Below are 23,222 nucleotides of genomic sequence, written 5' to 3' on the forward strand. Positions count from 1 at the left end.
CAAGTTAGATAAATTTAGGCAAATGGTAATCTAAGCTATTTCAGATTGATCATATCCAAAATACTCTTCTTGATAGATACAGTTCAACTCAACAACAGATATTGAAGAAGGGTTAAGAAAGTAATATTTTCTGAGCACTTAGTATGTTGCAGGCATAGAGACATGTGTTAAGATAATTGCAATAAATAATCATAGCAATAACAATAATAGTCATCACTTACTAAGTGTTCACTATGTACCAGACATTGTTCTAAGAACTTGGCATAAGTAATTTCACTTAATCTAAAGTAGGCAGTATTACTCCTATGCTAAAGAGGCAGAAATTGAGTCCCAGGAAGAAAAAATAATTCACTGAAGATCATATTGCCATCAATGGCAGGACAATTTTAAACATATATAATTTGAAGTCTTTTTTCCTTATTTTATGCAAAACTACTTAATTCTGTGTACAGAAGTTCTGCCAATCTCTATGTGAATATGGGATTCATCCTTGCCATGAAGGCGCTCCTATTATCAAAGTATGAGCAATTGCTTGTTTAGATTTCTAGGGTAAATTTCATCATTCTACTTTAATGGAAGATGTAATCATTTTCAACCTTTCCCTACATCAGACTTTAAGCATATATTATGGAGCTTTTTACAATATACAAGGTCCTCAAGAGTGCTGGTCAAATGACAAAGCCATTGCCAAGTGGGCCATCTTAAGCTCACTCCTGCTGCTTAAGAATAAACATCTCTGAGACTACTGTTTTAGTTCCTGGCTTAAATATCATTAAAACATTGGAAAATACTACCTTGATTTGTTTTAAGATTCAGTACAACTGGGCCACAGGGAATTTTAGAATTGGTGCACACATGTAAGGGTGATAATTGTTGAGCATTTTATAGACTGGTGATTCCAACAGAAAGAGATTTCTCCATGGAACTTTATTTTGGGGGAGTTCCCTTGGTTCAGTTAGTCAAGGATCAAAGGAGGCAATTCAGGGAATAAATGTATTAGTCAATGAGACTAGGAATTTAAGGAGTTATGATGTCAAGGCTAAGCTCCGAGATACATAATTATCAGATGAACTGGGATACTCTTTACAGCTAGTTTAAACTACTGAAAATAAGTAGAACAGTGTTATATGACGTTAAGAATTTGTTGATGTGCCAGGCCCAGTGGTGGGCACCTGTAGTTCCAGCCATTTGGAAAGCTGAGGTAGGAGCATCATTTGAGCCCAGGAGTTCGAGGCTATAGTGCACTATGATTATGTCTGTTAATAGCCACTGCACTGCACTACACTCCAGTCTGAGTAACATAATAAGGCCTTGCCTCTAAAACAAACAAACAACAACAAAAGAATTTGTTGATATCATAATGCTCATGATGATGACAATGATAAAAAATACTCATGATAATGCTCACTTTATATTTGTATAACATTTTTATTTTCCACTTCATGCTCACATTTGTGGAAGGCAGAATTCTAAGATAAATCCTGATAACCCTTGCCCTCATATGATCTCTTCTTGTGAAGGTAAAACCTATGAACGTGTTGAAATGTCAATCCATGATTAGGTTATCTTATATGGCAAAAAGGAGATTTTTCTGGATAGGCTGACCCAATCAGGCAAGCCCTATAAAAGCAGGGAGTGTTCTCCAACTGGTGGCAAAGGATTGTAAGTCACTGAGACATGCTTCTGGTGGCCCAGGAGAGGGCCACGTGGCAGGGAACAGCAGGCAGCCTCTAGTTGCTGAGAGCAACCTCTAGCAAGAAAATGGGGATCTTAGTCCTACAACCACAAGAAAACGTATGCTTCCCACAGCCTCATGAGCTTCAAAGAGAGGATCCTGACCTCCAGAAAGAAATACAACTGAGCTGACCCCCTGATTTCAACCTTTTGAACTCCTGAACAGAGAATTCAGCTAAGCCATCCCTGGATTCCTGACCTGTGGAAACTGGGAGGTAGTGAACAAGTGTTGTTTTAAGCTAAATTTTAGGTCATATACTATGCAGGAATAAAAAACTAACACAACACACATCATTTGATTTTCATTATAGCCTTGTGAGGTAAGATACATGAGTTATGACAAAACAGATTATTGTTATTATAGATAACACATGGGTTCTTAGTATGAGTCGAGTTTAGTTCTAAGCCCTCTATAATCATAATCTCATTGACTCCTTGCAACAATGCTAAGAGGTAGTCATTTCTATTATTTCCTTTTACAGATGAGGAAATTGAGGCATAAATGAGCTCAGGTGACTTTCCCAGGTTCACACAGATGATAAAATTGAAGCACAGTATTAAATTTCTCAGTGAGTTAATGAAAAAAAAAGACTCAAATCCAAGTCTCCTGATTTCCAATTCAGTGCATTGTGTTTTGGTGCCTTAATAGAGACTAGTCTCATCCCAGGACTGAAAGCAAGTTCTGAGTGACCCAAAAAGAAAACAATAGTTCTGTAGTCTATTGTGAATGATTTAACTTTCAAAATGGCATTATTAGAAGTCATATTTCTATCAAAAACTCTAGATTATTAATATTGAGGATATGAAAGGACGAAGCTAATAGATAAAGCATTCCCATAGGATAAAAACAATCCCAGGTGATTTCTAGAGTAAAAATGCTACTGTGGCGAAGCACCAATGCATCATTGAAGCATGGCCAACAAGGAGCATACAGGAGCACAGTGAATGCCATCGGCCTGAGAGGGTAGCATGTAAATTCTTCATTCTTCCTCTTTAACTTTCTAGGCTTATGCACTTCTGCATTAGCAAAACAATTTAACAGCTCAGGTTACCAACTTTGAAATAAAGCAGAGACTTTAATTTCATGGTTTCCAAAAGGAAGCTGAGGTAAAGCATTTAGGTTCTCATCTTGAGTGAGAAATCCAGAGTTGCTTAGTAAGCCCTCTAGTGATCTTTGGTTTCTGCAACATAGGCTGAGGTAAGTCCATAAATTCATTATAAAATTGAGGGGACACATTCCTTGTATATTTACTAACTGGTCATCAGGTCTGCCATAAATTTCATAGAAAGCCCCCTGCCATCATCCACATACCTGGGGCACTCCCATGAATGGAAGAGTGAATCAAGTAAGTGACATATTGTTGATGGAGACAGCAAACATCTTTAAAGCTGTGTGGTTAACTATGTGGTTGAGTAAAGAACAAAATAGAGGTTGAGACTTCTGAAGAGAACAAGTATTTTCTTGGATGAGTCATTACAGAGTATCAGTTTAGAGAGCTTTTAAAAAATAATTCTTTATTCAATTGAGTTGGATGAAAATAAATAGGCTAAATTTAGATATTAAAGAAGTGATTATGACACAAATAGAGATAATAGTAAAAGAATAAATGCTTTTTAAAAATCTATGCCTGCAAATTTATTTTTAAAATACTTAAATACTTCTAGGTTTATTTTCAGGGGAAAAAAATCTAAATATATATCATATTCTAAGGTTTCCAAGACTATGGTACAATTGTGCAAGGTCTAAGTTTATCCAATCATTTTTATCATTTTTGGATAGCTGATTTCAAAATAAAAAACTATTTTTGTCCTACACATAAGAATAGACATAGTTCTGGTGTATTAACAAAACATTTTTTAAAATTAAATTAATTTGTGTTTTTTGCATGCCATCTCTTTCAGGTGCACTACTACAACTTGCATTTTACCAGTGACTCAGAAGATTTCAATAAATTGCTTGAAGTCATTCAGACAGCAACAGAGAGGCAGGATATCTTTTGACACTCAATTCCATTTGCTTTCCATTATCTAAATGATTGCTGAGCTTCTAAATATATTTTAGAGGAAATAACAATAGGTTGATGCAAGGAAATGCATTTCTGATTGTAGTCCTTAGATCCAATTCAGCATCAGCACTGCCCAGGTAAAAGAATATTAAATCAGAGTCAAAGAATTAAATGTAGGGAAATGAACTGTCTTTGATTCTGGAAATACAAGGACTAAACTTTTGTTCAGGGACAACTGAGAACTCACTCTGCTTTCTCTCCAGTGATAAGGATGTAGGGGTATTGTTCAAAAACCAAGAGAACTCAACATTTGTAAATATTCCCTCAAATAGAAGGGTAGAGATGGGTAGTACAAGTTCTTCTTTGAGAGTGAAGGAAGATAGAATAAAATATATAAGACTGCGATGAGGAAGAAAAGAACATTCTAGATCTCACAGCCCTCATGAGAAAATTACAGGAACAAAGTAGATCTTCATAAACATTGGATGTAGCTGCTCCTCCCCTTGTGGCTGTCTCTCTCTCCCTTTAAGATTTTTGTATTGTTGGCTAATTATATCAGTGACTTATTCATATATTATAATAAGAATATGGTCTCCTCCAGACAATCCATAACCCACCTGAAAGGCAGCAATATAGTTTTCATTTTGAGACATTGAGAAAGCATAAGTATAACATAAAGTTGAACACATGAAAATGTATTCATTAATATATAAATTTTTATAAGTCATTTTCTTGTTAAGTCCATTTATTATCAATTTGCACAATTGTCCATAAGTACAAAACAAACACAGAATTTGAATTTTAAAAATCCATCACAAATTAACCAAAAAGGATTTGCCATCTAGAAAGCCTAATGTCTGGTTTGTGTATGCATAAATAATCCGTTGTGGTACCTGGTACAGGTATCACGTGCAATGAGTTAATGAGCAGGGCAATAGAGAATTACTGGACACATTCAATGTGGTTTACAGAATTCCTCCCAAATTGACCATAATATACCCACCAAATTGAAGCAGAATATAACCGACTTCTCTGATGGTTTAGATGACAATTATTTTTTGGAATAATAATTGCCTTGTTGTGTTTCAGTTTTACATAGTATGATTAAAAGAAGGAAAAATAATCAAGAGAAAACTATGTACATATTCTGTTTTCATATTGTTAAGAACTCCAAAAATAAGTGTTTCACTTCTCTCCCACACTAAATGGTTATGTATGTATATTAAAATGCAGGGAGGATAAATCCATTTTTTCTTATTTGATTTCCTCAAGAGCGATGCAACTAGAAAGTACAAAAAAGAGGTTAAATTCAAAATGGCATAAATTAGTAGATTTCTTTTCTTTATTAGCAGGCATGCCAGATGGGAAATAATTTTAAAATCATATTGGCTTACTCATTAAAAAGTAAATTAAGATATAATGGTGTGCATGAGAGCATATGCACCACATACGAATAATTAATATCTTCATTTAGCCATTTCTTAAAAAATTGATCAATGTAGTACAGCATGGGTGGAGAGATATTTAACTAAACCAGCTGCCAACTAATATTCTAAAGATACTCCTGTCTTTTTTCATTGCTTATGAGGCACTCCTTCGAACACAGTATGACGTTAAGCAAATTTGAGCTAGAAGGTGTAGGAAGAATGAATAGAGAGCTGATTAATGAAGATGCTTGAGGGACTAACAACCCTAAGAATGATTACAATTGATTGCCAGTACTAAGGGATGAGACTTTTATATCACTTGACCTTTACTCATCTTGTCAGCATTTGTTCCTCTTGCTTACCTTAAAGTGAAAGGTTTACAGAAAAGAAAGAGCAGTAGGCCCAGTAAGAAACAGCATTTAAGAACTTAAGAACTACATTTAGAATAAAAAATGAAGCTTAAAAAAAGGCAACCAGGTGGATTGAGGGGTGGTTGATGCTGGTAGTGGCTTCTGTTTCGTATCAGTGGGGTCAATGTCATCATGGTGGACTCTTACATGTTTTGCCCGTCAACATCAATACCATATGGACCCACATAGAAGGCAAGAGACCCAGACATCCTCTATCCTAATGTCATTCCCAAGGCAAGAATCCCACCCACATCCTCCTTGATAAGGACACAGTCAACTAGTCACTGATGCCCTCTGCTTTCTGAGACCAGCATGTATTAGGTGGCCACATCTGTCATTACATAATTCTTACTTCCCTTAAATCACATAACTCCCTTGCCGTGGTTCTAGTTTTGTCCTCATCAGCAGCACGGCCTACATTGTCCTTTCCCACTCAGAAGTCCTTTCTATAAATCTTCAGGATCAGCCATCAAGTCCATCTCTCCTCCCTGGGCTGAACTTCATTTCTTTAACTGTCTCTTACTGATACGGTTGATTTTCCACAATAAGCCTTCTCATCAGTTTGTATTTTGAAAAGAAATTTTCAAATCTTTAACACAAAAAAGAAAAGAAAGAGAAAATCACTCTTACAAGGTACTTAGAATTAAATTTACCATCACAGATATAGTCCGGCCAGTGTGGGAGACAGTAGCAAATATGTTCAATTCCTACTGGCTGTGCTTCCAGAGTTCTTGTTCCTCCATAGCCTTGCCAACACTTGATAGTACCAGACTTTGCAATTTTTGCCAATTGGGTGGGAGTATAATCCTTCTAGTAATGCATTTGGAATTTGTTTTAATATTTCTAGTAATGCAGCCTTATTCAGTTAGGGAGTATTCTTTAAAAAACTTTTCATTACCATTTACTGAAGTGAACTTTTGCCAACTTAAAACCCCAAATGGTGGTGTTTTTCATATGTATTGCTCCCAACAGACTGCTTATATTCTTATTGGAAGAACTAAAGCATAGCTGTATCTTTCAGCTTTTCAATATATTTTTGTACCATAATATGTTGCTATTGAGGACATGTTGTGTTCTTTGCCTTGTGGAGAGCCCTGGCACTCAGGGACGAACAGCGCATCTGAAAGAAGCATGGCTTTTTTTCTGGTAAATAAGGGTTTTCATATTTTTATTATCTGATGTCATTGCACCTTTAAATGTATAAGTAAGTACCATCTCTGAATTTTCTGGTGGGTCAAAGCAGAAAGTGTACTCTCCCAGTGTATCTCTGCTAACCCCAGCCCACTTATAGTTATGACTAATTATTTGTATTATACTGATATTGCTTTCATTTTGTTATATAAGTTTATATAAGTTTACCATATCAAATGACTTCCACATAACATGCTTATTGGTATGCATAACAACTACCTATTTTGGCTCCCTACAAGTTATTCACTTTTTCAGTGATGTGTAACTCCAAATTAGATACTGAACTTTGCAATTATTGGATCATTTTTAGTAAAAATAATTTAATGATTAAACATAAATATACTGAAAAGCCTTGATTTAAGCATATTCTTACTTAATTATATAAAGTCTTGACATATATTCTGTATATAGGTATAGTTATTAGGTGGTAAAGTTTCCAACTTTAAGTATTATAACAATAGAAAATATAATATTCAGTCATGCAATTTAAAAAATTAATAATTGAGGTCTATTAATTTCATTTGAAGTAAATATTCATTATCCAAGTTACAAACTTACAATTAATGAAAAATGCAATAAATAATAAAACAGTGTTAATATAATTAATGTTTGTTCCAATATGAAATCCCACATATATGCTCATTAGGGAGAAAAATTTTAGACTAGATAACATTTTTAATAGTTACATAGCTCTTTATATTTTAATTAGAACTACTACATTCATTTTCATATTTGAGGAAAATAATACCCTTAGTATTTACGATAGTCTTTAGTGCTATTTACCAAATACTACAGCTCTCTACAACCTGGTATGATTATATTTCCCTACCATCTGAAGAGATTAGGTATGTCCCTGTGATCTGCTTTGGCCAAAATTGTGAGATCAGGAGGAACCTGGAATACTTCTATGCAAAATTTTGAGAGCTCCCATTTTCTTCTCCCTGCTTTGATGATTATGGAAGCACATGGGAGGATGGACCTTCTGTCAGCGTGAGTGCCTGAGTGAATACAATAGGCAGAGCCCATGGCTAACCCACAATGAATACACAGCACAAGTGAGACATAAGCCTTTGACTCATATTCCACTGAGATGCTGAGGTTGCTTGTTACCACAGCAAACCCCAGCCCATCCTGACTACGAGGTATTTCTAAAAGGCCATAGAGCAGAGTGGCTAACGGTGTAGAATATGGAGTCCAACTTTGTGGATTGTGGACAACTGGGCAGGTATTGTCATTGTTATCACTACTACAACTGTTATTACTACTACTACTTCACAGGCTTCAAAACTGAGAAACAGGGTCAATGAATGACTTATCTAAATTGCATAGCATATTAATACTATTATTTTTATTGTTACTTTACAGACCTGATTCATATAACCTAATGGTGCTAAAGTGACAATAAAATAATAATAGCTAACATTTATTATTTTTTTATTTTGTGACAGGGATTGTTTTAAGTGCTTTATATGTGCTAGCTATTTTGATTCTCATGTAGTCACTATAAAGTAGGTAGTATGTTCATTTAATGATACCTTACAAACTTAGATAATTAACTTGCCAAAGGTTACCCAACTAGGAAGTGGTAGAGATGAAATTTATATTTTAAGAGTTTGTCTGTATGCTGTACACACACACACACACACACACGTATATATATATCTTTCTTTGTACAGTTATGTTATTTCCAGTCATTCTATGAGTCCAATTGCTGGGTCATCAAGTATGTTTGTATTCTACTTTAGTAGACACTGCCAAACAGTGTCTGTATAGAGAGACTGTATTAATTCACATTCCTACATACAGTGTATAAAATTTCAGGTTGCTCCATATCTTCCCCCAATCCTCAGTAATTTCTATTTTTTAATTATCTTTTTCTAATTTTAGCCATTCTAGTGGTGGTGAACTTATTTTCATTTTCCTTATGATTAATGATATTGAGCACATACTAATTGCACATTTATATATCCTCTTGTATGAAGTGTCGATGCAGAACTTTTGTTTAATAAAAATCTCCCCCACCTTTTTTTCTGATTTGTAGGAGTTATGATATATTCTGGATAAGAATTTTGTCCTGTTTAGGTAATTTATGACTACCCCCAAATCATTAAGATATTCTATTATGATGTCTTCTGACAGTTTTATTTTTTAACTTTTACATTTTATCTATAATCCATCTGCAATTGATTTTGTATATGGTGCGATGCAATAGTCAAGATTTATATTTTCCAGATGAATAGCCAATTGATCTAGCATCATTTTTGAAAACATCATTTCCCCAAAGCATTGTAGTGGCACTTTTGTCATAAATCAGGTTATCATGTATGTGTAATCTGTTTGTGGTATCTATATTTTATTCCAATGGTCTACTTGACAGATACCAGCTTTTCCACTTTTCCAGCACAGTCAGAATCAGATGTATTGCAACCATTTTAAGGACTCTCAAGAGCATTTAAAATATGAGTAATATATTTGACTTTTAAAGCAAAATTTAGATACGATTTAGTCATAAATATAAAGTGTTATATTAAAAATGAAATAGAATAAAATATTCAGTATTTGAAATAATGGAACCATGCTTGATTAAGAGAAAAATAGATTCTTACTTAAGCACATTATGATTTCATAGTTATTTTTGTGAATGCCATCAGTAGAAATTGCTCATATTTTTATTATGCTACAATTACATTTCTACTTGTGGTTTCAATAATTCAGTCTATTTTTAGTCATTGTGAACAGTAAAAATCACAAAAAGATCAATAATATCAAGCCACATTCATTTGATTTCGGTAATGTATGAATAGAACCAAGCAATAGTGCCAGAGTTGGGGTACAAAGTGGTTCTTTGCTCTAGTGCTATAATCCAAGTCACTGAAACCAAAAGGCAATTTGGGAAGCAAAATAGTGCCTATGTTTTATTAATTCTTCCTTAGGGTTGTTTGAGTAAAGGGAGCAGCTTAATGACGTCAAGTCAATATCTCTAGGCATTTAAGAGCCAAGAATTTCATTGTGGTAGCTGGATTACCAAAGCCAAGAAAGGAAATAACAAGACAAGCAAAATTCAAATAGCCACATGTGGAACTCAACAAAAAAAAGCAAGACTTGAATGGGCCAGGAGGAATTCCAGAACTAGTTAGAACCAAGTTATACCTGGGTTGTAGTCACACTTAGGGTGAAAGATGTGTTTCAGGAGGTTAAATCTATGGATTGGAAATGTACAGTAAAACTTCAAAAGAAATGTGAAGTTGCCAGTTATTTTTTTTTTGTTCATATTTCACATTTAAGTTTTTACAAAGTTTATTCTCATTGTACATTATTTCTGGACAGAAGGAAAGAAACTGTCCTTGTATCTATTTATGTAAATAAAATATGGTATCTAGAGCTTCTCAGTGATACTCCAGAGAGGACAAAACATAACTCTCAAAATCTACCAACCCTGTATGTTTCTCTGCTTATTATTCATAGGGTACAGGTTGTTGATGTAAAGACTAATAACCAAAACTTTACATAAACACAGTTATTTGTTAAAAATGATCTACTCAAGTACTCAGGAAAAGTCTTATCCTCAAGTTAATCTTTTATTACACCAAGATTGTTTTACTATTTTTTTTCCCTAGCAATATGGATGAAACCACATTGTCTTTATCAGGGCTAGAGTTAGAAGGTGTTACAAAATCCAGTTTACTCAGGACTGAACACTGTCACAAACTGTACAACTGAAGTTCTATTCTGAGAAGTTATTTCTGACCCATAACTCCAATAAAATTGAGTAATGCAAATGTGGCATTTGGCTGTCACTAGCATGTTGCTTGACTTGGGGTGATTTTGATGTATGCTATTACTCAAGCCAATGCTGTTTGTTTATTTAGCATTTGAATGGTCATCAATACAGATACTATTCTGAATACATATTTAAATACAAGCAAGACTATTTCCCTTGCCATTCAAGAGATTTGAACATAACTGGCTCTTAAGCTGCTTTAGAATTGTTATTGGCCATGTACTCTGTATATATTTCAATTATAATCAGATATATTCAATGTTTTCATATGTATGGTCAATTCAAATTTTCAATCTGTTAAGAAAATACATTCTTGGTGATAAGTAAGAATTCATTTGTATTATCTTAATAAAGTTGTTCAAGACAGGGGCTGATCTGATCAAATACTACCCTTCAAAGCTGTTCACTGTTTTTCCTATTTTCTTTTATCTGATACCTTTAATGAGCATATAAATTACTTGTGTTTGTTTACCTATAGGCCTCACCACTTGGGAAGAATCAGCTTGGTATCTTGTAATACACAAGACTTTAAATACATGTAAAACATGCAACAGCCAAACTCCTAATGACTGTGGAGAAATAGTATGTTTATTTATTTTGCAGGTAGATGATTTTCATTTTATGTTGATACTAGGTTCTGAAGCCCATGAGTAGAGAGTAATTCATGTAGAGTCAAACTTACACCAAGAGGAACTTGAATCACCATAAAGTATATCATTACAACATATCATCTTCATTAAATCCAATGTATCACATTTTATTTTAGCATTAAAATAGATTGTGGCATCTTCAGTTAAATAGTGTGGCTTGTATCCAGTGGCCATGTCATTACATTCCTTAAAATACTAAAATCACATTCAAATCAACAACATTCCCACTCCACAGGAGAAGCAAAGGAACCGAGAGCAACTCAGGGCATTGCAGAATGTGATCCCTTATCTCTTATCTTACCCCATATTTTTTTGAGTCAAATGATGGGGAAAATTGCCTCTAAGATTTAAAATAGTCCCTTGTTTTCCTTTTCTATCTTTCTGTTCAATCCAAAAGCCCTGTAATGCAAGTCTATACATAAAGAGAAATATAGTGGCAAAAACCAGCTGTCCCCCAAAATTCCATGTTATCCTTTCTGCAGAGTAATAGGATTGTAGCTGAGATGACACTTCCCAGCCACTTCTGCAACTAGTATGGTCACATGACTAGGCTGTTGCAATGAAAGTGATATGTGGAAATTTTATGGTTTGCCATAAAATTGAGCATGTTTGCTTTTTCATGTGCTTTTGCTTTTCTGTTTCTGCTGGCTGGAATGAAGACAAACGAAGTGGCCGTAGAAGCCACCCATTAAAGACAGTAGAACCACTGTCAGTCTAAGTCCTTAAAGAGACTGTAAGAGTTTTGTAGAAACCCCCCCCCACACACACACTTCTCCTTACTAGTCTTCAATATACTCTCCAAAACACTAGGTGACACAGAAATAAATTTTTATTTCTTTGTAAACCACTGAATTCTTATTGCAGCTCTTGTTAAAACAGCTTATTAACACTAACTCATACACAAAGCAAACCTACTGCCCTCTTCCTTTCATTAACTTAGCATTTGAACAGTTCCCAGTTCCAGGAGAATAGTGTTTTGGTGATTGGTCTTGGTATTCCAATCAAAATATTACTTTTTATCATTATGGACAAGGGACTCACCGGGTTCTCCAGCTTCTACCAAGGATGGCAGTACTCATAAGTAGCAGTTTTTCTTTTTCAGTCCGTAGTCAAATATTGATCAACATCCTCTCAATATGCACCATTCTTGCAGCTGCTCCAGGGCATTGAGCCTCCTGGTGTTGCTTGTTAAAGCTAAGGCATTAATACTATCCGTAGAGTTCACCTCTGTATGTACTTGCCAGGTTCAGTAAATAAAATATAGAACAGCCAGGTGACTTTGAATTTCAAAGAACAGATCATTCTTTATCATTAAATATATCTCAGATAAAGAAAACATCCTTTTATTACTACAACCATCCTTGGATTCTTAAGTCTCTCAGGAACCAAATACCAGGAATATGTTGTGTGTTTGTGCTCAATCCTGCTTCTAAGAGTATGATCTTTATCCAATGGCCTTATTCATGAAAGATGGAAGGTCACTTGAAACATTCCACTCCAGCAATAAACTTCCTATGGCCTGTAAGCCTAGGTGTAGATAGAATTATGAATGGGTGAATAACCACAAACACAGCTTCTTTCTCATTGCTGCCTTGGCACGCTTCTTCTCCTCATTCCCAGTGCTCAGCACTCATGGTCTCTTATGCTTACTTTCTTATCAATTTTTCTTCTCTGATCAAACCTTCACATTCAATGGCTTATATGATCCAACCCTCTGTCTATTTCAAAATACACCACAAATGTCTTCCTGGATGTGGAACAAGGCTTCCACTGCTCTTTTATTATTTGCTAATAGGTTTCCATGCTTAGATAAATTTCCCTAATAGTTGTATAAACTTCTTGAACATATGGAGAATGCCTTCAATTTTTTCAGTACCCTTTCATCACCCAAAGCATGGTATTAGATTTACATTAGGCATGATATAATTAAATTAAATTATTTAGTAAGAATTAAGTAATTCTTACTAGTTAACTGGTAAGAAAGATTTGTAATTGCCTGGTGACCAGTATTTCTAGCTGAGTTGAGGCTGTAGCATCTACACATTCCCCTGCATGTCCATAAATATCTCTTTTTGGGTTGTCATCAGAGAACGATAGCATTCTAACATGTAGCATTTAGATTTGCTGAGCCTATCCCATGATCACTCTAGTGTGCTGTTTGGGGGGCCTTGATAAGCTCTTGTTGTGCCTGGGCTGGGCACTAAAACCTGAAAGATTTCCCAAGCTACCTGCCATTTGCTTAATGGTACATAACGTATTAAGAATTAGTAACTACCTAAATAGCCAAAGCAATCCTGAGCAAAAAAGAACAAAGCTGGAGACATCACATAACCTAACTACAAAATATATTACAAGGCTATAGTAAATAAAACAGCATGGTATTGGTATAAAAAGAGACACATAGACTGGTGGAGAATAATAGAAAATCCAGAAACAAATCCATGTATTTACAGCCAATTGATTTTTGACAATGGCACCAAGAACATACATTGGGAAAAGGACAGTCTCTTCAATAAATAGTGCTGGAAAAATTATGCATCCACATGCAGAAAAATGAAACTAGACCCCTATCCTATACAAAAATCAACTGAAGATGCATTAACAACTTAAATGTAAGACTCAAAATTATGAAACTGCTAGAAGAAAACATAGGGAAAATACTTCAGGACATTGATCTAGGTAAAGAATTTTTGGCTAAGACCCCAAAAGAACAGACAACAAAAATAAAAATAGACAAATGGGATTGTATTAAACAAAAAAGCTTCTTTACAGGAAAGAAAATAGTCAGCAGAGTGAAGAGACAACTTGTTGAATGGGAGAAAATATTTGCAAACTACTCATCTGACAAGGGATTAATATCCAGAATACACAAGGAACGCAAACAACTCAACAATAACAGCAACAAAAAGCAAATAATCCTACAAAAAAATGGGCAAAGGACATGAATAGACATTTCTCAAAAGAAGACTTAGAAATATCTGACAGGTACATGAAAAAAATGCTCAATATCACTAATCATCAGGTAAATGCAAATCAAAACCAATTATCATCTTACCCCAGTTAGAATGGCTATTATTAAAAAGACAAAAAATAACAGATGCTGGTGAGGATGCCAGAAAAGGGAACTCTCATACACTGTTAGTGGGAATGTAAATTATTACAACCACTATGGTAAACAGTATGGAGATTTCTCAAAAAATTAGAAATAGAACTACTATAAGATCCAGTGATCCTACTACTGATTATTTATCCAAAGGAAAGGAAATCAGTATATCAAAGGGATACCTGAACTTGTATATTTATCACAGCACTATTCACAACAGCAAAGATATGGAATCAATCTAAATGTCTATCAACAAATGAATGGATAAAGAAAATGTGGTATACTGTCTAGGGAATGGACATGTTTAAGCTCTGACTCAGGGGGGTGGGGGGGCAAGGGCAATATATGTAACCTAAACTTTTGTACCCCCACAATATGCTGAAATAATAATAATAATAAAAAAAGAAAATGTGGTATATATATATATATATATATATATATATATATATATATACACAATAGAATACTATTCAGCCACAAAAAAGAAATACTGTCATTTGCAACAACATGGATGGAGCTGGAGGTCATTATGTTAAGTGAAATAAGCCTGGCACCGAAAGGCAAATATAGTATGCTCTAACTCATATGTAGGAGCTAAAATAAAAGCAGATCTCATAGAGGAAGAGAATAGAATGATAGATACCAGAGACTGGGAAGGGTATGTGGTTGGTAGGGAGGATAAAGGTATGTTGGTCAATGGGCACAAAAATACATTTAAATAGAAGAAATAAGTTCTAATGTTCAATAGCAGAGTAGGGTGACTATAGTTAGCAACAATATATTGCTTCTTCCAAAGTAGCTAGAAGAGAGGACTTGAAATGTTCCCAATACACAGAAATGATAACTACTTAAGGTGATGGATACCCCAAATACCCTGAATCGATCACTACACATTCTATGAATGTAACAAATACTCACATGTACCCCATAAATATGTAAAATATGTGTATCAGTAAAAATATGTAGAAATTTTAAAAATAAAAGGTAAATTTAAGCAAAAAAAAGAATTAATAACTTTAAAGTTGATAGGACTATTTAAAAATAAAGAACTGTCACCTATTGGGACACATCAAAAACAAACATACAGGCCTACCTTTGGAAATAAGGCTGCTGTTCTAATCAATGAGCTACATTTCATGTTTTGTTTATTTGAAATATGCTATTCAGTAAACATTTGTTCAGTGCCCACTATGGGTCAGATGCTGTATTAGTTGGTAGAACTAAAGCAATAAATACATTGTCCAGTCCATGTCATCCAGGAGCTCAGAGTTTATTTATGGTATGTGGGGGTGGGGGCTGGGGAGTTGGAGGAAGAAGTAGACATTCCTGATAAGGGGTTAAAGAGTGGAGGAAGAAAACCACTTAAATAGTGCATGATCGAAACCTAACCAAGACTCACAGTGATAAAGGTAAGGAGGGTTAAAGAAGATTTTGTAGAAGAGTTCACAGATGATACTTCAAGGATAAGGAGAATTTAATTGAGTAAAGAGGAACTAAGGAGGTGTCTTACCATTTTTTTTCTGGGAGCAGAAAATACAAAGGATATGCAAGGAGGTGAAAGGAATGACAAGTTGAAGAACTGCAAGTGGTCCAGTTTGGCTGGAGCTACAGGAAGGAGGAGCAAGTGGTGACAGATAAAAGGGCAGAGATAAGCAGTCCAACCACAAAGAGTCTTCTATATCGTGTTAAGGAATTGCCATGTCCACTCACCTGGGTGACATCATATTGGTCCTCAACAAATATTTAATGAATTGAACAATACATAAAGAATTACATCTAGGCCCAGGTGGACATAATGTTTTCTATCATCTAAAAATATTTAAATAAGTTCTCAATATATATTTGTTTTTATTTTTATTACTTATGTATTAACTTATCTTAAAACTATAACGGTGATGGAAAGAGGAGGTTATTCTGATGGCAAATGCTAACTCTATGGATTGAAACAGGAAATATAAACCATATGAATAATCCCATTTTTACTTTGAGAGTAAGATTTTATTTTTTTTACACTTCAAACATACTTGAAAAAATGGGAGGGGAGAATGACATAGCAAAGTTCATGTTTGGTAGGAGGCAAATGGAAAAGAAATCCTCTTAGTATGCTACAGTAAGTTTCTAAATCAAGAATCCATTTATGGATTTCTAAATTTAGTAACATTCCATTCTTAATGTCCCCGCCGTGTTCAAAACAAGCACCATTGTTTCATATTTTATGAGCACCTGCTCCTTCCCATAGTCTATTTACAGTAATATGTAAGTCACAGGGCAGCATCATTCCTGGACATGTGCTAAGACAATTTTCCTCCATATTTGCCATCTCACAAATGTTTCAGATTTAAACATTCAGGTACATTGTGAAATAAGTTTTGTATTTAGACAAATACAACTCCATTTTGCCTACAGCATTAAACCTAAGGAAAAAATAAGAATAAATTACAATAATGCAATATTGATGACATTATTTTATCTGAATTACTCTATTAAATGACTTTTTAGTATTATAAAAAAATTTTAAAAACATAATGCAACCTAAAACTTTTCACAGTGGCTATTACTATAAAAATATTAGCATGAACAAATTGCATTTCAGCTAGAATTCATTGATCAATAAAATGCCCTAAGGATGTGATTTAAAAAAAAATTGAAAATGTGTTATAAGCTGTATATATTAACATTCTTTGGCTCAATAATTCCATTCCTTCTTAAAACAGTTGTAAATGTTAGGAGTAGGGTCTTTTGTACTTGTTCCCTGTGGTTGGACTGTTCTTCATCAAGACATGTAGTTATGTCCTCACTTCCCTTCTGTCTTTATTTAAATGTCATATTCTCAATTACACTTTCCTTGACCACTTTATCTAAAATTGCAGCCCATTCTTTGCTCCTTCTCTGCTTATTTTTCTACATGTAACTCACCACTATCTAGCATGCTATATATTTAATTTACTTTAACTTACTGTTTGTCTCCTGTTAGGATGTAAATCCTATAAAGACAAGAATCTGTGTCTACTTGCTTCACTGCCCTATCTCCAGCATCTAGAATAGAACGTATTAAATAATAGGCACTTGGTATATATTTGTTTAGTTAGTGAATAAATACATTTTTTTAGAGATGTTCACTACAATTTTTTATATCAGTGGCAATGCAAATCAAAATCATCCTAAATGTATAACAGTTAAGACATGGTTAAATAAACAGAATAGTTTACTTACGTGATGACATATTATGCAACTACTAAATATGTTTATAAATATTTATAAAACAGAGAAAGACATTAAAATGTCATTTTAAAAAGTTCTCAAAATTTTCATAGACTATAAACACAACTACATTAAAATAAGTAGAGAAAACAACAAACAGAAAGATGTAACATGGAAGCAGAAGTTGTTCTGGGATGGTTGTGATTGAGGGCCATTTATTTTTCTCCACTGTTTCTATTTTAAAGTTTACATGTCATAATTAGTATAGCTATGCACAAAAGAAAAATCAAATGAATGAAAAGAAAATACCTTAACAATGTAATTTGTAGGTTTGTTGAGTACATTGCTCTTGAGTATGATTTTGTTCACAAAGAATGGTGGTAATTGTTAGAATTCAATATAATGCATTCCATTATTTAATATTCCAAATATATTACCTAGCAATATAGACACTGAACGTTCTGATAGATGGATTATAAATAGCTATGTGGGACAAAGGTCAAATCTGAGCTATAACTATGAATGCTATCTTGAGTTATTGTTAGTGAGAGACCCGATTACTCAATCCAAGATTGGTGTGAATGGCTAAAGGAAATAACTGGAAAGAGTCTCCTCAATGTGCTTAAGGCTTTGGATTGTCCAATTTTAGAGGAGGAAAAAGAATAAATTTGAAGGAGGGAGGCAGGAAGGAAGGAAAGGAGGGACCTGAACACTAAGAGATAAATGGATGCTAACTAATCAAAACTTCTAACTGGTATACCTGGGTATACCAGGACATCTGAGCACTTCAGAGGTAAGAATCAGTCAGTTTTCTCATCACCATGAAATATCAACTTTATTTATTGTAAGAAATTTTTCTCTCCAATATCCAAGTCTGCATTTTTAATTTTAGTCATTTTACTAAGGGGAGAATGACATATTTAAATGACTATGCTATACATTGAAATTTGCTTATGCAATGCAATAATAATAAAATGTCTATACTCTTTCAGGTCCCACTGAGATTGATATATTTTACCTTGATAGAAAAATGCACCCAAGAATCCTGAGAGAATTAAAGTACCTCTTCTGGGGCTACTAGTGTAATGAACATTGATAGGAATGGAGTTGAACAGTATACACTCCCCTCAGTTCCATGTTAAATAGAACTGAAATCATAAAGATTGTGCACAGTTAAGAGAGTATTTGGGGAAAATTTTATAAAACAAATGTGTATTTTTAAATGCTACTAAATATGGAACTCACATCCAGCAAAAATATGAAACTGTTGAGTAGAGAGATAAATCTTAGTTACTCTAACACTGGTAATTGAGCCTTCAGCTAATGACTTCCTTCTAGATTGTGTGCCTGAAAGCCCCACTTGTGCCTTTCAGGTGTCATTAGAGCTGGGCAGGAAAAAAAAAGGAGGAGCTGAAATGCTGATCAGCTCATTTCCTTATTCTCAGAAGTGCCAATGTAAGATTGGATGGGAGAAGACCCTGGAATGATTGCCTCTGATGTTTTTTGGCATCATTCAATGCATGCCAGTCCCTAGAGCACTGCGGATAAAGGATGTTTGACTTAGGTAGCTGTAAGATAATGGTATTTAAGAGAGTTTGCCTTGGCTTTTCAAAAAGGATGCTGAGCCAAATCTGAATAAGTATCTGAAAAAGCCCCAGATCCTTTCAGTGGTAAATGAGTCCCCAGACACTGTGCTCCTGAAAGCTATGAGACGTAGAATGTTCTGGTGTACCTTAGTCCCCAAGTTAGCTAGATTATTCAGTATTTATCAAGGAATGCTGATTTTCTGAAAATAGTGGATAGTAAACAAACTGAAGAAATACAGGCTTCATGACATTGAAGAGGTTTCAGAACATACCACCTCAAAATGTGCTGCTTTGATATATTGATGATTTTGAGCTGAAGGCACTTGAAAAACAGCAGATACTGGAAAGGCTCTCTGACCTTGCCTTTTCTACCTAAAAGCAAGTCATAAAGTGCATGAGAGGACACCCATGAGAAGGTGCCCTCCCTGTATCAGGAAAACAAGAACATTCTTATCACTGGAAATTGGGAGTTGATGCTGAAATGGATCTGTACAAGCCAGCCTACTAAAATAACCCCTATCTTGTATTAATTCCCCCCATATATTTCCTAGTCACTGTCCCACAATTTACTGCCCCTAGCCCAAGTCCCTTTGTCTTGTCACATCCTCACAATGTTTAAGACCGTTTTGTTTAAAAAGGTATATGAAGTTTGGGGCCTAATGGCTTATTCAGGTCTTCATTTTCTTTATATGAACAGATCTTACATTTTTTATGTGCATGTAAAAATATTAAATAAAATTTGTATACTTTTTTCTTGTTAATCTGTCTTACGTTAATTTAATTCTCAGTTCTAGTCACAGAATCTAAGAAGGCAGAAGAAAGTTTTTCCTCCCCTACGACATTATTGACAATAATTATCACTAGTGATTGAATAGTGAGCTTATTTCTTCATATAATTACCTCACTAAATCCTCCCAATAATGGTACTAGTTTCCTTATTTCACAAATGAAACATTCAGGGTCTTAGTCCTAGCTTGGTCAGTAATTAGCTAGATATTGTGTGAACTGCTTACTTTTTTCCCCTTTCTCCCCCATGTATAAACAGATATACCTGCCTTAATTATGTCACAAAGTTATAATAAAGATTAAATGATATGTATGTAAATTGTGATTTAAAAGCACTAAGTCAACACCAAATGATGGTAGTGCTGATTGGTGAATTAAAGTCAAAACCACAAATTTCTAAACTGTTTCCTATGGTTGGTATTGCCTCAGCCAGAACTGCCTAAGTCAACATAGGAAATATACTTCAAAATACAACACAAGAAAAAAGTGCCAAATATGTATGAAGTATTTTGGGTAGTTATAATGATTGAGGAGCATTACTGGTATGTAGTGGACAAGACGCTGGAGGCTAGATGTTCAGTCCTGGACAGGATGGTTTACACATGTGTGATTGCCCTCTATATTTTCAACTGTCCTGGCAGAGCAACATGGAATCTCTTTTCTTTAAATTAATGAAGACATATTTATTACTTTAATGGGAGAAAAGTATACATAATTCTATTGAAAAACCATTAGAAAAATTTCATATTATGCTTCCTTTTTCTCCCTGGTTTTCTTTACTCAATTATCTCTAATTTTATTTCTTAATTATTTATTTATTTTTATTTCATCACTACCTCATCCCAGGCCTGAATAGAAATTTTTAGGATACTACGTAGAGGGATAAGGTCCACACACACGATTTGCCAGAATATTCCGTTTCCTTATTTTCTCTATTTTGATAGTCTGAAATTTGTCTTGGCATGCTATCCTTACTTGGCTATTTCTCAATTTCTGTTGTTGTATACAAAAATGTGCTCTAATTAATATTTATTCTAATACTAGTTTTTATTCTATGTCTACTTGTACCTCTACTCTTAATTTGCCTTTACTTTTTTGATGGAATTCTTGTAAATCTGAATGTGTTCATTATAACTAAGTGCAAGTATTTATTTCATTATGTCTTTTAGTATCCTCACACTATAGCCCCTACGAATTCAAATATGGAAGAAATTATCATGAATGATTTCCTCTAGGTTCTCTCTGATATTACAGTTAAAGTATTGTATTGATTGTCTTTTTAAGACAAATACATAGAGAGTAAGAAGGCATTACAAAATATTTGCTATGAAAAAGTGATTTCCCAGTTTTTTAGACCAGGCATTGGCAAATCTTTTGTAGAATGGGTCAGATCATAAGCATTTCAGGCTTTGTTGGCCATATATTCTCTGTTGCAACTACTCAACTCTACTGATGTAATATGAAAAGAACAATAGAAAATATGGAAATGAATGTATTGTATTAACAATACAATTTTATTTACAAATATAGGAAGCAGAGTTTGATCTCTGACATTTGATTTGCCAATCTCTGCTCTAGCTTCTTTTTCTCTACTGTATAGTTTTCCATTATATGTATCCACCACACTTGATTTATACTCTCTATTGTTGATGGGTATTTACTTTGGTTTCTATCATGTTTTTTCTGCAAACAATGCTCCAGTAAACCTTTTGCACATGTCTATAAGTGATTCTCCACCTGGAAAAAGAATTGCTGGATCCTGGGGTATGTGCATTTTCCATTTGATTAGGTTTTGCCAAATTTTTCTTGGTTTTTGTTTGTTTTCTAGACCATTAATTTCTGTTCTTATCTTTACCACTTCCTTTCTTTAGGTTTTTGCTCATGCTTCTTTAAAATTCTGGAGTAATCACTTAACTCATATTTATGGTTTTTATTTTAATTTTATTCATTTATTTTTTACTTGGCAGTATAGTTGCATTGCTCAAAACTCAAAAGTTCACAGAGGGTACACAGTAAAATTTTCCCTTTTTAGGCCTCAGGACATTGTCCTCTTTAAAAGCAAACAAGCTTATTAATTTCTTGTGTGGGCCTCCAAAGACAACCTAAGCATTATCAAGGAAATATTAATATATACATAGATATCCTCCACTCACCTGTTTTTCATATAAATGGTAATATACTATGCATACCACAATCCTGCTTGTTTTATTTGACAATATGTCTTGTAAATTGTAATAAATGCATACATTGGCAATATCTAGAGATATTTTTCATTTTCATGAGTGGGCAGTGGTCGCAACTGGCATCAAGTGAGTAGAGATCAGTAATACTACTAAACATCTTGCAATGCACAGGGCAGTCCCCACAATAAAGGGTTATCCAGCCCAAAATGTCAAAAGTGCCAAGGTTGAGAAATCCTGCTTAAATGATATTGAATTAGTTTGTCAATCATGTTTTTCAAATCTTCTATAGTCTAAAAGTATTCCTGTGCTAGTTTATCAGTTTCTAGCACTGTGTGTTAAAATAGCCTATCATTCTTTTGATTTTTAAAAATAAGTCTCTATAATTCTGTCACAATTTCTTTATATTATTTTCAGGCCACATTGTTTTTTATATATATATGTATATATATGCACATACATATATATAAATGTATAAATGTGTACATATGTGTGTGTATATATATACATACACACAAAAACATACATACACTTTTACATATATATATATTCATCATGGTTATATCTTTTTAATAGTCTGTTTCTTTTATTAACATGAAATGTCACTTACTATTGCTATTAATATCTTTGCCTTAAATTTTATATTTTCTGCTGTTGACATTCCTGTGTCACCTTTCTTTTGATTAGTATTTACATAACAGATACTTTTACTCATTTTTTTAGTTTCCACTTTCTGAGTGGTATTGCAGTAGATCTAATTTTATAATTAGCATATTTTTGAATTAAAAAAAATCCATTGAATATCACTTCTTTTATAAATCTGTTGACATTTTGAGATTACTCATATATCTTGATTTACTGCTGTTATCTCATTTTTCATCTTCTAATTCCCATCTTTTCCTTTCTCATTTGTTTTTCTCCTTCCCTTTATCTTTTGGATTGGTAATATTTCACATTTTCCTTATTTTTTTCTGGTTGTTTGGAATCAATTGATCCATTGATGGTTTTCTTTTTTTATTTTTATACAGCTGGTTTCAAAGCACAGAGCTCAAGTAATTTACACCAAAAATACTAAGGGTGGAGATGCCCCAGCTGCTGGTGAAGATGCGTGAACAGGTCAAACAAACTGTATATTTGGAAAAATAAAACTTTATTAAATAAAAATAA

The 23,222-nt window shown here is 34.0% G+C and overlaps 1 protein-coding gene across 1 annotated transcript in view; it reads right to left on the reverse strand.

The window, feature by feature from the left end:
* KCNH8 (potassium voltage-gated channel subfamily H member 8) overlaps positions 1-23,222 on the reverse strand; it is a 347,364-nt gene that overhangs the window by 123,108 nt on the left and 201,034 nt on the right. The window lies entirely within an intron of this gene.

Source organism: Lemur catta, chromosome 1 (assembly GCF_020740605.2).
Source record: "Lemur catta isolate mLemCat1 chromosome 1, mLemCat1.pri, whole genome shotgun sequence".
Classification (NCBI taxonomy): domain Eukaryota; kingdom Metazoa; phylum Chordata; class Mammalia; order Primates; family Lemuridae; genus Lemur; species Lemur catta.